General features: G+C 37.6%; 1 protein-coding gene and 1 pseudogene across 2 annotated transcripts in view; both read left to right on the forward strand.

The window, feature by feature from the left end:
• Positions 1–14,482, forward strand: part of STAT4 (signal transducer and activator of transcription 4) — a 140,236-nt gene that overhangs the window by 39,204 nt on the left and 86,550 nt on the right. The gene's annotated exons all lie outside the window — the stretch shown is intronic.
• LOC114045782 lies at positions 1,978–2,703 on the forward strand (annotated as a pseudogene).

Here is a 14,482-nt window from a genome sequence, read left to right on the forward strand (position 1 = left end):
CCACCTCCACCCCATCACCTGAACCTGGTTTCTTCATATCTTTGAGTTTCAAATCTGTGGTTTGCCAGTCCTAAGGGGGAATGAATACATCAGTAAATTTCTGAACCTCCCTCTGAAAAAAAAGCTATCAGCAATTAAGTGCATGAATTTCAGTACATATTTCCTAAGGGGCTTACATTAATTCCCAAAGGGAGAAGGACTACACCTGTGATTTCATTGGTATGACAAACTCCCAAATCAGTAAACTCCCTCTACCAATGCAAGTCAACACTTTTGCTGCAACTTACAGTTAAAGAGTTCTCTAGAATGCTAGAATTTAAGTCATTTGTCCAGGGACACATTGCCAGTATGTGTCAGACTCAGGACTTGAACCCAGATCTTTGTGGTTCCAGGGCTAGCTCTCTATCTACTTGGCAATATTGTCTCTCTTCATCTGCAAAAGAATGTGAAAAGTCATTTCACTTCAATAGCATCTACCATGTAGATAGTAGGCAAAGTTTAGATAAGAAATAATCTCTGTCTACATGGAGCTCACAATGTAATTGATGGCATAAATATCAGTAACAAATGCAAAATAGTAAATAATAAATGCATCAGATTTAAAGCTGAATGGGACCCAAGAGTTCATACCCACATTCTAATTTTTAAAATATTGTTATCTCTTTTTAAAATATCATCTTCATTTCCAAATATATCCCCTTAACCATACCTTGAGAGAAAGAAAGAAAGAAAAGCAGTTTGACAAAACCAACCAACGCATCGACTACATCTGGCATTATAAACAATGTGCTACATCTATAGTCTCCTTCCTCTGCAAAGAAAGGAGAGAATTTCATTTCCTTGTCTCTTTAAGAATGTTTGGTCAGCACAATTAGTGTTTAGTTTAGTTTTCTGTTCTTTCCACTTCCATTATTGTAGTCATTGTATATAGTGTTTTTCTTAGTTCTGTTTACTTTGCATCAGTTCATGCTTCTCTGCATTCTTTATATTTATCAGTTCTTACAGTATACTAATATTTCATTATATTCATAGGCCAAAATTTATGTGGCTATTATCCAATCAGTAAACATATATCTTGTTTCTAGTTCTTTGGTACCATAAAAAATGCTGCTCTGAATATGTTGATGAATAAGGAACCTTTCTGTCTTTTACCTCCTTGAGATATGTGTCTTACAGTGAGATCTCTGGGTTAAAGGGTATGGCTATTTTAGTCATTTTCTTAATATATCAAATTTGTTTTAGAATGGCAAGACTGAGTCACAATCATGCCAGCATATCATTTTGCCTGTCTTTCCATAGCTCCTCCAAAACTGACCATTCCTATCTTTGCCATTGGCTGGTGAGATGAAATCTCAGGATTTTTATTTGCATTTCCTCTATTAGTGATTTGGAGTAATATTCCCATAATTGTCATGAGTTTGTAATTCTATTGAAAACTATTAATCATATCCATTGACCACATATCCATTAAGAAATTATCTTGATTTTTACATTTGTGCTAGTAAACTATATATCTTGGGTAATAGACCCTTATCAGAAAGATTTGATGTAGAAATTTTCCCCAATTAATAGCTTCTTTCCTTATAATTGCATCAATTTTGTGAGTCAAGAGATTTTCAACTTCTTATCATCAAAATTATCCATTTTATTCTTTGTGATCATTCCTATTCCTTATTTGCCAACCCTCTAATTTTGGTGATGAGGAAACTGAGGCCCAGAAAGGTTAAATGAATTGCCTGGGATTATGCCTATCATTAAGTAGCAGAGCCAGGATTCCAAAACAAGGCATCCTCTGACTCCCCATCCAGCATTATTTCTAATATTCCACATTGCCTCCCAAGCTGCCTTAGCGAGGTTCAAACAAAGTACCATGTGAAATCTGAGGAGGGAGGAAGAGAGTCATGTAATGAGGGTAGTTACCAATTGGGAGATCAATGAAGGGTTCATAGACTCTTTCCCATGGTAGATTTGAGGTGAATGGCTATTCAGAGAAGAATCTCAGTATCTTTCCTAGTCACTAGCTGCCAGGAACTCATTGAAGTAGGTAGTGAGTGAAACCTACATACCTTTTAGGAAAAACAGACTAATGGTCACTAAAACGTCTGCTGATGCTCTAAATAAAAAAAGTGGAATGTTTATATAGTCCTTAGTAGTGGTGCAAATGAAAAACAAATTTCCCATGAAGCAGGGTGGACATGTCTACCTACTACTCTGTAAGGATCATTCTTGCTATAGCCCTAGGAGAATTCAAGAATGAAAACATAAATCTGATAGGGGCTGCATTGTAGATGCCAATCTGAGTGACCTTAATTTGGTTATTGTAAATAAAAGTGGGAAAGATATATCAGGAATAACAGATACTACTGTGTCTCCTCTCCTGGAGTACAAAAGAACCAGTAGAATCTGCAAACTTTTCAACTCATCTATGGAAGATGATGTCCAGCACTATGTTATGAGAAAGCCCATTAAGAAAGAGCGTCGGAAACCCAGGAGCAAGGATCCTAAAATTCAGTAATTGGTGACTCCCCATGTTTTGCAGCACAAATGTAGATGCATTACTTTGAAGGAGCAGTGGAATATGCTAAGCTTTTGACTAAGAGAATGAAGGAGGAAAAAGAAAAATGACAGGAACAAATCACTGAGGGTTGTAGAGTGTCTTCCTTGCTAGCTTCTATCTCTAAAATTGAATCCAGTCAAAAATAAAATTTCTAAATGTATTGAAATAAGTAACTTTGGTCAAGTTAAAAAAAAGAAGGAAAGGTTCATGGAATAGATGGCCTTTAAGTGAGAGGCAGAATCATAGGTCAGGCTTGATGTAATAAAGACCTAGGTTTAATTCTTGCCTCTGACAACTGCTAGCACTGTGATCATGGACAAATCACTTAACCTGTAATTGTCCCAAACAATTCTCTAATACTAAGTTATAGACTAGTGCTGATCTGCTTTGGTGGAAGGAATCTCCACACTGGGAGTTTCCCACATTGATGAAATTACAGGAACCAAAATAAACAAAAAAAAAACTTAAAATGTGTGTAGGAATTTCACAAGGAGGAGGAAGGGAAGATGTTCTGAGCGCAGGGACTGTCTTGAGCAAAGGTAGAGATGGGAAAGTTTAGTGTATATGGATATGTGAGTATAGTGCATTTTTTTGAATATTATTTATTTTTCCAATCACATGTAAAAATATTTAACATTCATTTTTTTTAACATCAAAATTATCATCTTGCCTTCTTCTCTTCCCCCTTCCTTGAGAAAGTAAATGTGCAATCATGCAAAACATATTTCTGTACTGGTCATGTTGTGAAGCAAAACATAGATATGGTGTATTTTTATATATTCAATTTTGTTTTGTGTTTTCCCGTTATTTCCTACTGTCTGTAAAAAGAGATTATATCTTTTATTTTATCCCTAGTATTATGTGTGGTTAATGAACAGTAACAATAGATTTCTGAGATCATGGAAATTACCCTTTTTATAATATGTGGGCATTCATCAAGAAAGATAATGTCTAAAGAAATTGTGGGACTTCCCCATGTAATAAATATTTCCTGAAAAAGTAGGGTTGTTGTTTCCCTTCCTGTGTCTATTCCTAAGAGCAGAAGAAAGGAGGAGGAGAGATAACAATCTAAGATGAAAACATAGCAAATCACTTATGACATGATTACTTCCTCTTGCCCTACATAAGCACTAGTCTGTCCTATGGAATGGCCCATTGTCAACCCAATTGTAAAAGCCATCAGAAAGAGCAAACACTTTTGATAGAAACTCCCAGATGGTAGAACTTTAAAAAATAATATTATTCTTTAATAATATTGGTTTTGTCTTGAGAATTCATACTTTTGAGAGGGGCTAAACTAGACAGAATGAGAAAAGTTCTTAGAGATCATCTAGTCTAACATTGTTTTATACATGAAGAAGGGAGGCCTAGAGAGATGTCCAAGTTTGCCAAATTAGTTGGTGAAGCACCAGGATTTATATTTTGGTTTTCTGACTCCCAGTACTCTTTATTTTGAGAGTTTCTCATCAAATTCCATTGATAAACCATTTCCTCTCAGTTTTCCAGATGTATTTTACCACAAATTAATGTTCAGGTGCTACCACTCTACTCCCCCCATGGATAATTAGGAGTTGCCTGTAGTATCCTTAGTATCTTGAAGTACTTTACCAACATCCACAAACACCTCAGAGAGGTGTAACTATGAGGGGCAACCTCATGCACAGGGCAAAACATGAAAGCACAGAAGGACTAAACTCTATGGCAGTGGTCACAGGTCAAGTAAGTAGCTGGATAAGACTCAAGATAAGAATCTCTAACCTTATTCCAAGATCTTTTCTGAGTCATATGGAAAGTCCACTATCCTCAGAAGTCTTAACTAAGACCATTCTGTCAATCTCTGAGAAAGTTAATAAGACTCTTTCATTTATTGGATCATAAATTCAGAGTTAAAAAGAAACCTAAAGATCTTTTTGTCCAACTGCCTTACTTTATAGATGAGAAAACTGAGACCCAAGAGTTTAAGTGACTTGCCCAAAGTCACTCAGGAAGTAAAAGGTGGAGCCAAAATTTGAACTCAATCCAAGGCTCTTTCTACTATACTTCATATTCCTTTATTTGATAAAAAATTTTTAAGTGTCTACTGTGTGCTGATTACTGAAATACAAAAACAAAAAGAAAATAGTTCCTGACCTCAAAGAGCTTACATTCTAGTAGATAACCATAGCTTTACTCCTTCAGTTTTTAAGATGGGATTTTTTTTTTAAATTTTTTAGGTAATTGGGGTTAAGTGACTTGCCCAGGGTCACACAGCCAGTAAGTGTCAAGTGTTTGGTCCTTCTGACTTCAGGCCCAGTGCTCTATCCAGTGCGCCACCTAGCTGCTCTCAAGATGGGATTTAACCAGAGTGATTAAGACTCACGTTGGAGAAATTACCATTAGGCCAGGATAGCTGGATTATGCAGTATGTGAAGGGGAGTGAGATGTAAAAAAGCTGTAAAGGTAGGAAGTGACCGAATTTTTTAAAAAAACTTTAAATGCCCAACAGAAGGCTTTCTATTTGATCCTGGAGGTAGTAGAGAAGCACTGAAGCTCTTTGAGGAGGAGTGAGGTAGACAGGTCAGATCTGCATGATACAGAGACCAATTAGTTGGCTGTTATAATAGTGTGAGAAGTGATGAGAATCTGAATTAGGGAAATAGCTGTATGAATGGAAAGAAAGAGATGGATGGAAAGAAGTTGTGGAGAGTGAACCAAAAATGGAACTGGAACAGAACCAAAAACCGAGCTGGAAACTGACTGGATATAAAGATAACCATGCAGTTGCAAACCTGGGTGAATCAGAAGATAGTAGTTCTCTGGTAGGTGGTACAGTGGATAGATAGAGTGTTGGGCTGAGTTCAAATCTGGCCTCAGACACTTACTAGCTCTGTGACCCTGGACAAGTCACTTAACCTTGTTTGCTTCAGTTTCCTCATCTTTAAAATCTGGAGAAGGAAATGGCAAACCACTCCAGTATCTTTGCCAAGAAGACCCCAAATGGAATCATGAAGAGTTGAACACAACTTCAAATGGCTGAACAACAACCACAAGTTCTCTGTTTCAAAAGAAATAAGGGAAATCTAGGAGGAAAAGTGTTCCATTTTTGACATGTTAAGCTTGAGATATTAATGGGAAGTCCCCATGGAGAGGTGTCCAGCAGGCAATTAGTGAGAGTAGAATTAGGAGAGAATTTAAAGTATGATATATAGATTTGAGAGTCACCTCTATAGAGAGGATAATTGAACCTAAGAGAGTTGAAGACATGACCAAGAAAAAGAAAAGGACCCTGGACAGAGCCTTTGAGGACACCTATTAGTAGGTTGGAAATAAATGATAATGCAGAGAAAGTGACTCCAGAGTAATGGAATGGATCAAAAAACCAAGAGAGAAGAATGGCACATGAGTCAAGAGAGGAAAGAGGATTCATGAGGAAGAGGTAGTAAAATGTGTCAAACACTGCAGAAAGGACAAATATAATGAAAACTGAGACAGAGCCATTAGATTTGACAATTAAGGGACCTTGGAAACCTTGGAAAGAGCAGTTACAGTAGAGTAATAGAAGCTAAAGAAAGCTAAATTACAAGGGGTTGAGAAGTGAGTGGGAGGTGAGAAAATGGAGGCAGTAAGTACAGACACTTTCTAAGAGTTTGTGAAAGGGAGAAGAAATATAAGACAAATACTTGAATGGATAACAGGGTCAAAGGAAAATTTCTTTTTTTTTTCTTTCTTTTTTTTGGGGGGGGGGAAATTGGGGTTAAGTGACTGCCCAGGGTCACACAGCTAGTATGTGTCAAGTGTTTGGTCTGAGGCCAGATTTGAACTTAGGTCCTCCTGACTTCAGGGCCGGTGCTCTATCCACTGCACCAAAGGAAGATTTCTTAAAGACAAAAGTAGACCTGAGTGTATTTCTAGATAGTAGGGAACGAGCCAGTGGATCAGAAAGTTGTTCGCCCTTCATTTTTCAAAAAGGATCAATGATATCATGGGGTCAGAATAGATTGAAGATGATCAATAGAGAACAGTGATCAGTGAGACAATCACTCTAAGGAATGGAAGGGAATAGAAGGGGAGGAAGCCAAAGTGGAGGGATTGGCCTCAGCAAGGAGGGTCATCTTTTCCTTAGAGAATGAGTTAAGGAAAAGGGCAAGGAGGAGGATATGTTTTGATACAGAGAGAAGGGAAGAAGAAGGAACTCACCGCCTCTATTTTCTTATTAAAGCAGGAAATAAGGTCTTCTACCAAAGGGAAGAGAGAGAAGGCGGAGTAAGAGAGGCTGTTCACAGGGCATGATGCCTGAACTAAACTTTGAAGGAACCCAGAAATTCTAAAGATGGAGGGGAAGAGTACCTTAGGAAGTGGGTTGGAATGGACGTTCAGTATAAGGATGATACATAGATTAAAAATCTAGACTCCATTACGAAATCGTTTTCTAAAATATGTCTTTTATAGCTCATGTCACTTCCATCTCCTTGGGAGTTCTAATGCATAATTCATGCTTATATAGTACTTTGCATAGATGTCTCATTTGATCCTGATGTTGAACTGTTGAGGTAAACAGTGATATTATTATGGTCATTTTACAGCTGAGGAAAGTGAAGCTCAGAGGGGCTTAAGTGACTTTCTAGAGGTTAGAGTTAATAAATGGTAGCAATGGAACTTGAACTCAGGTTTTCTACCTCCAGAAACAGTGTTCTTTCTTCTATACTCTATTCATTTAGAACCTGTGTTTATGTTTTGGTTGTTATTTAGTCAATTAGTCATGTCTTCATGACCCCTTTGGGGGTTTTCTTGGCAGAGATACTGGAGTGGTTTGCCATTTCCTTCTCCAGCTCATTTTACAGAAGAGGAAACTGAGGCAAATGGGGTTAAGTGACTTGCCTAGGGTCACACAGCTAGTTAAGTGTCTGAGGTAAGATTTGAATTAAGGTCTTCCTGAATCCAAGGCTGGAATTTTCTATCCACTGTGCCACCTAGCTGCCCCTTGTGTTCATGTGGCCATAATACAATTCCTAGAGGAATAGAACTTACCCATGACAGCCATAGGATTGCAGGACAATAGATTCATAGGTCACTAGGTCACCTTAAAAGTCACTTATAGCAACCCGCTCACTATGGCAATGAGGCAACTGAGGGCCAGAGAGTTTAAGTTACCTACCCAAGGTCATACAGGGAGTAAGCAGAATAATTAGGTTTTAAACTCAGTGCCTTTGACTCTAGGTCAAGCCGTCCTTTTGCTAAAGCAAACTACTGCTCAAATCATATGTCAAAACTGCTCTGCCCAGTTACAAAATGGTAAGGATTAAGTTATCATTTCAACTCTATTCCTTACCTGCAGATTCATGAGATACATATCTATATATGGAAGGGATACATATGTGTATATGTAGAGATGTATAAACATATAAGCACACATAGATATATGTTTGTAATAGATATTTGCATACATGGGTATATATATATATTGATATCTATCGATATCTATAGGGTGGCTAGGTGATGCAGTGGATAGAGTGTCGGGCCTGGAGTCAGGAAGACTCATCTCACTTAATAGCTGTGTGACCCTGAGCAAATCACTAAACCCTGTTTGCCTCAGTTTCTTCATCTTTAAAAATGTGTTGGAGAAGGAAATGACAAACCACTTCAGTATTTTTGCCAAGAAAACCCCAAATGGGGTCACATAGAGTTGGACACAACTGAAAAATACTCAACAACAGGAACAACAATGATACCTATCTATCTAAATGAATATATAGACACATACATATGTGTATATACATGTTCCAAAAGTCTTAGTGCAGTTTCAGTTTAAGCTATTGAAGCTTAAAATTGCACTAAGACTTTGGGGATGCCCACACATGTAATAAATAAGATGTCTGAATATTTTTCAATTACTATTATCTTTTTTTTTTCTTTTTTGAGACTAGATCTCTTGGGCTGTAAGTATAGTAGCCACTCATGGACTTTACCCCAATGCTGATTAGTATGGAAGCTTTAACTCTTTTTTTTCAACTAGTTTACTCCACTTCAGGAAGCCTCATGATCCTCCTCCCTCCAGGTACTCAACAGGTTAGCCCTAGACTTAGTTCAAATCACCCTCCTCCCCGCCCCCACCCCTGATCAGATTTAGCCCTGCTATTGCTCAGAATTCCTGGATTTTTGTGATCTGTCAGCTTGAGCCAACTCCAGGAGCAGGAAGTACAGACAGAGGCCACCACACCAGGCCAAAATAGTATGTTCAACAGGCTGGTTATTTGGAATGTAACATTTTCTAGTTTCTACAATATAATTAAGGGTATTCATACTGGGTCACACTCTACCCGGCAAATCTTATTTTTCTTAAACTCAAGTAAGTTTTTAAGGCAATTTGTTTGCAAACTCTGATTCAAGGCAGATTTTTCTATGCCCAGAAAACCTCTGGAGGTCCTGAACAAGGAGACCTTCACATTAACTTCTAAATTTTCCGATATATATGAAATATAGCTCTCAATGTAGTTTCCATGTTGGAAGTTTCTTAGGGTAATTTTAATTAGTTGTTGTTCAGTCATTTTCAGTCATGTCCAACTGTCCATGATCTGATTTAGAGTTTTCTTAGCAAAGATACCAGAGTGGCTTGCCATTTCCTTCTTCAGTGTTTTTTTACAGATGGAAACTGAGGCAAACAGGGTTAAATGACTTGCCCAGGGTCACACAACTAGTAAATGTTTGAGGCTGGATTTGAACTCAGGTCTTCCTGACTCTAGACTCAGCGCTCTTTCCGCTGTGCCACCTAGCTGCCCTAATTTTAATTAGTACTCCCTTGAAAATAATACTAGATAAAGGAAGTTACTATCTGATACAAATATACATGTAACTGGAGGCAAATCTTACCTCAGATACTTAACTAGCTGTGTGACCCTAGGCAAGTCACTTAACCCCATTTGCCTTAGTTTCCTCTTCTGTAAAAAACTAGAGCTAAATTTTGTCAAGATTTTTAATACTTCAGCAGAGCAGTGATGTCACTCATGAAGGTCCATTCCCTTCAACTCCTCTCCCGGTCTTCTCTTGATTCTCCCCTAGAGGTTGACCACTGTGCTTCAGGATTTCCTTGCATTGTTTTGACATAATGAAGATACTGTTTCCCATTTCTTATGCCTCATTTTTACTTACATAATTAGCTCATTTTCTTTTTTGCAACTCATATTTGGATACTACAGTTAAATGACATGGTGATGTTTTAAACTGATGAAATTGACTGCTAAACTCAACATACGCTTTTCATCTTTATAATCTGTTATAAAATCATATAATATAGTAAAACACTAGAACACCCTGGAAATGAGTTGTTCTGAATAACCGGAGAAGATATGGCTAGACAACAGTTGATGTGGAAAAAAAGATCTGAAGGGTTTTGTGGGCTGCAAGCTCTACTTGACATGACAAACAAAAAGACTAAAATAAAACTTAGACCACATGAAGACAGGCATAGTGTCCCAAATGACAAAGGTGATAATTACACTGTATTCTGCCCTGGACACACAGAGAATTTGGTGTTCAGTTTGGGTCACCACATTTTAGGAAAGCCAGGCTAGACCACTTCCATAGGAGTGGGGCCAGAAGAGTGAGAGGCCTGGAAACTATACTCTGTAGTCATCAGTTGAAGGGATTGTTGATGTTTAACTTGTAGAAGAGAAGACTTTTTGGAGGGGGGGGTAGAGTAGATATCTTCAAGTATTTGAAAAAGGCTACCATGTGAAAGAGGGATTAGCTTTATTCTGCTTGGCCTCAGAGGATCGAACTAGCAGCAATGGGTAGAAAGTACAGAGAGGCATAGGCTTCAAGTCAGGAAAAACTAACAACCAGAGCTGTCCAGAAGTAGAAGAGTTGTCCTTGGGAGGCAGTAGGTTGTCATTTATTACCTTTCCAGATCTAAAAGTCATTGTTACTATGTAAATATTTCTAAAATGTACTGTATCTTTTATTTCCTTCTCAAAAAGAATATTCTCTGCATACTTTAGCCTTTTCTTGATTTAGGATTACTATCGAATCCCACAATCATTTAGTAAGTACTTACTATGTGCGAGGATCTTTGCTAATCCCTGAGGATATAAGAACGACAAAAATGGTTGTTGACTTTAAGAAGTCATAATCTCTTGGGAGGCAACAATAGGTAAATGGATATGTGTGTACATACTTGAGGAGAGACAGCACTAATAATTAGGGCAGCTAGATGGTGCAGTGTATAGAGTACCAAACCTGGAGTCAGCAAGATTCATCTTTCTGAGTTCAAATCTAGCCTCAGACACTTACTAGCTATGTGGGCAAGTCACTTAACCCTGTTTACCTCAGTTTCCTCATCTTTAAAATGAGCTAGAGCAGGAAATGGCAAACCACTCCAGTATCTTTGCAAAGAAAACCCCAAATGGGGTCACAAAGAGTTGGACACAACTGAACAACAAAAGCACTAATAATTGGGACATTTATAAAGACTTCCCACATGATAGTTTTTAAGTAAGCCAGGAATTCTCAGAAGTGGAGGAGAGGAGGGAGTAGAATTCAGTCATGGGTCCATCCTATACCAAGGCAATGGAGGCAGGAGATGCAATGTTATATACCTGGAGCAGTAAACAGGCCAGTTTGGCTGAAAAGTTGAGTGCATGATGGAGAATAATGTGAACTAAGTCTGGAAAGGTAAACCTTGGACAAATGTGACGGCTTTAAGCTACTGGCTGAGGAATCTGTATTTTATCACAGAACCTAAAAGGGGCCACTGGATCTTTTTCAGGAGAGGAGTGACTTAGTTTGATTTGCACTTTTTTGGCAACTGTGTGAAATATGGATTTGAGGAAGGAGACACTGGAAGTGGGAGTCCAACTAGGAGGCTGCAGTAAGAGTTCAGATGAAAGGTCATGAGGGCTTATAGAAAAGTCATATTGTCCATGAATGAAGGGAATGGAGATGGATGTGAACTTCATTGTTGAGGTAGAAAGGATGCCACCCAGGTTGGAAATCTGAGGAAGAATGGTTGTGCCCTCAGCAAAAATAGATTTTGGGGAAACTATAATAAGTTCTATTTTGGACATGCCAACTTTAAGATCCCTATGGGACATTTTGTTGTAGATTTTCTACCGGAAGTTGGTGATAATATATTAGAGTTTAGGAGTGACACTAGGGCTAGATGTAAAGATTTATGGGTCGTTTGCATAGAGATGATATTTTAATCCATGGGAGCAGATGAGATCATTGGGAGTATAGAAGAGGAGAAAGAAGAGCAGAAGGTCTAGGAAAGAACCTTAGAGAACATTCACAATTACAAGTTAGGACATGGATGATGATCCAGCAAAGGAGGATGAAAAGAATTGGTCGGGCAAGTAAGAGGAAAACCAGGAGAAAGCAGTCACAAAAACTTGTGGAGGACAGGTGTATCCAGGAAAAGAAGAATGGGGAGGAGCAGGGAAGTCGTTGGATTTAATCAATTAAGAGATCATTGATAATCTTAGAAAAAGAAGATTCAGTTGCCTAGTGAGATAAGAAAGCAATATATTAAGCCCTAGGGTTCTATTGAGATATGCAGAGCTCTTTACCACTACACTAAGGGTCCCATTTGGCAGTGGTGATTTTTTTTTTGTAGCTTCTTTTTATAATTTTGTTTTCTTTGTGATGGTCACTTCTCACCTACTACAGGTGTAGGTGTATCTTCTTACAGCAGAATTTCTTTATTTCCCCTAACTTAAAAGTTCTTATGTGGTAGGGGTCTGGAATGTAGGTAACCAAGCTAGTAAAAATAATATTTAATATTAGTGTAAATAAGGTCTGAATGAGGGGCTTTCTCAAGAGTAAGGTACAAGAGCTTGTGTGCATAAATTTTCAGCCATCTATTCTGCTTCTCAGTTATGTTTATAGTATGATGTTTTATAATTCATTTCCTTTGGCCAAAAGCAACAGACTTCTGACCTGATTGGTGAGAGGCTCTATAATAAATGGATCAAGAAGCAAATTTATTTATTTGGGAGGAAAAATAGTTTTACAGATGAACCAGCCAAGAGGTGGGAAGAATAAACTTTTGCTCTGGCTTTAGATCAACCAGTGTTTCAAAATTTAACAAGTTTTAAGCTAGGTTTCTTTGGTGGGGATTGGGGGGAGCCCTGTGTCATGGCTGTGGAAAGTTACCATGACTGTGAGTAACAATGTGTAAAGTGTAAAATAAAAACTGCATCTAATGACTTATTTGTGAAAATTTTCTACAAGTTGTGGTGACTTTAAAGATTTCATTACGCTCTCTTCTCTAGTAACTTCTTCTTCTCATTGGACCAATATTTTTAGGTTATCCTATCCCAACAGTAGAAGTAGTGTGCAGGGTCTACCTGGCTGCTATGCTTGAAACTATTATTGAAGAAACTTCTGTGTTTATCAGTCAATAGAAGGAGGTCCCCTGGCTCCCAAACTCCTCCAGTACCTGAATGTTTGGAGAATGCTAATTTGAGGGAGAGCCTGCTTTGAAATGTTTGTTTGAGGGTTCAGAATTTAAATCTATGCCATTGGTCAATGATGTTGAGGACCTAAACTCAATATCTAGACTTTGGAAATAATTATCAAGAATCTAAAAATCTGCCTTCCATTATTATAGCTTGTGAGTTGGACTTCTAATGGCATTTGACCAAAAGTAATAAAATTCTTACCTGACCTTCTCAAAATCTGATTTTTTCCCCCAAAACTTATTATCTTTCCAGTCTTCTTATACGTTACTCTCCTCTATGCTCTCCAGCAATACTGGTCCACTTATTGTTGCTCACATGACACTCCACCTCTTTGTGCATTTGGACTGGTTATATCTTTTGCCTAAAATGCTCCCTCTGCTCCCTCACTTTTACTCTTGAGAAGTAGACTCAGTACAAATGTCACTTTTTATAGAAGGCATTTCCTGAATCCTGAGCAGCTAATGCTTTCCCTACTAAAGTTACTTTCCGTCTTCTCTACATGTATCTTATACTTACCTATTTATGTGTGTGTTCTGCTCCCCATTAGAACGCAAGCTCCTTTAAAACAAGGAGAACTTTTTGTCTTTCTATCCCCAGAGTTTAGTACACAAAAAAGTACTTAATAGATGCTTTTTGGTTGAACGTAGTATCTAGGAAGCTAGGTGTTCATTGTTATCAACAGTGATTACATATCATTTTACAATGAATATCAATGTATTATTTCATATCAAATTATTCCAATTTTCTTAAACAGACTGCCAAATAAACAAAATGTTGAACTTTTAATTTTTATTTCATTTAGTTTAGTTATTTTTAATGATTTTATTGATATATTTTGTTTTATTTTACCTACATTCCCAATGAATCTCTCTTTATCACAGAGAGCCATCCTTCTAACAAAGAATAAAATATACTTAAAAAAAAAAAACTTCAGCAAAGCTAGCCAACGCATCAAAAAAGTCTGACATTAGATGCATTGTTACATACTTATACCCAGCTCTACAAAAAAGGCAAGCAGTTCCCTATGTATGTCTTTCCTTTGGGCTCAGTTTTAGCCATTATAATTTCACAGCATTCAATTTTGATGGTTTTATTGTTGTTGTTTTTTCATTTACATTGTTGCAGTCATTGTGTATGTTGTTTTCCTGGTTTTATTTATTTCATGTTAGTTCATATAAGTCTTTTCAAGCTTCCCTGAATTCCTCATGTTCATTGTTTCTCACAAAATATTAGTATTCCATTGTATCAATGTGCAACACTTTGTTTAGCCGTTTCGGAATTGATGGGCATCTACTTTGTTTCCAGTTCTTTGAGGCCATAAAAAGGGCATTATAAATGTTTTGGTGTAAACAGGGGCCTTGTTTCTCATCATTGATCTGTTTGGGATATATGCCTAGCAGTGTGACCCAGTGAAATCTCTGGGTTTGACAATATGGACATTTTAGCCACTTTTAAAGGATAATTCCACATTGTTTTTCAGGATAGTTGACCA

This window comes from Vombatus ursinus, unplaced genomic scaffold (assembly GCF_900497805.2).
Source record: "Vombatus ursinus unplaced genomic scaffold, bare-nosed wombat genome assembly UNPS02014779.1, whole genome shotgun sequence".
In the NCBI taxonomy this organism is placed as follows: domain Eukaryota; kingdom Metazoa; phylum Chordata; class Mammalia; order Diprotodontia; family Vombatidae; genus Vombatus; species Vombatus ursinus.